The following is a 1,253-nucleotide window of genomic DNA, read 5'->3' as shown; positions in this document are numbered from 1 at the left end:
TGAAGAAGCTTCTCGGATGAGAGGTGAAACGTCTTCAAGTAACTTAAAGAAGTCCAGACGCTTTTCTTTGCAAGCTCCTTTGACCATGGTGAGTATATCCTTCTCTCATCCTCCCCCTCTTCTCACGAAGCTTCTCCTTCAACCTCAGTTCTCACCTCCTCAGCAAAGAGAAGCAGAGAAGACTTTGGAAAGGCCTTTTAACCTTTCACTTGATGACAGTGACTCTGACTAGGTAATGTTAGAACTTGTTTTTAAACTTTAAATGTTTAAGTTAAGCCTTTGTGTCTTGTGATGATTGTAACACAGCTAACTAAGAATATCTGACTTTTAAAGAATATTAACTAACACATGTGAAATGTATTGTTTTTTTCTTAATATGTGGCATTGCCTGTGTGACTGTAAGGTAGTGTTTTAGGTGTTGTTACTTCTATTTTTGTTAATATCACAGGTAACTGTTAAAATGTCTAACATGTTTTTTCTCAAGCTCTAGCTCACCATGCAGGACAAAGGTAAGTCCGTACTTAATGTCAACACAAATGAGTAGAAAAGGTTTAAAAATGATGTCGTGAACTGACTGTAGTCTCTTGTTTTTACATAAGATATAGCCTGTGGCTCAGGGATCAGAGGTAAGGTAAAAACACATAACAGAAGAAAAGTAAATTGAACAAATCAGTGATCTGTGAATTCATCCTTTTGTCTCTGTCTTTTTGTCTTCAGGTGCTTTACACTTGTCCTCTCCCAGCATTCCAGACGGCGCTAACACAGATAGATGCTCCACCCAGAAGACAGCCTTACCCCAACCCGATGAGATGGATGGATGAACAAATGACAGACTGGAGAGTGGTGCTGTGTTCCAGCTATGTAAGTTATCACCTCACATTGGCTACAAACTGTCTTGAAGACTAAATCCTTCCAAAAGCTGGTGTAAATCATCGTCCTACAGTACTGTAGGTTTAAGTTTATTTATAGTTATTGTGTGTATATGTTGAGTTTAAAATAGCATTTTAACAACATGCTGCAGCTACCTACTATGGAAATGCTGTTTTGTGTTAAAACTACGTCTTTCTTGTGTTATTGCTTTGCAGGGCAGCTGAGAGTGGACAGAGCTGCACAGAGGACCAAAGATCCACTCTCAGCACTTCATACTTGACTGGCCACAGCACCGCCCCTCTTCACCCAGGGTGAGGAGGGTCCTGACCCTGCCTGCACAGAGGGAGTTGTGAACATGCACTTCTGTGTCGGTGGGTTTAGGA

Source organism: Pundamilia nyererei, unplaced genomic scaffold (genome assembly GCF_000239375.1).
Source record: "Pundamilia nyererei isolate P.nyererei 1_Seehausen unplaced genomic scaffold, PunNye1.0 scaffold00182, whole genome shotgun sequence".
Classification (NCBI taxonomy): Eukaryota; Metazoa; Chordata; class Actinopteri; order Cichliformes; family Cichlidae; genus Pundamilia; species Pundamilia nyererei.
The sequence above is the reverse complement of the archived record's forward strand: the minus strand, read 5'-3'. Positions refer to the sequence as shown.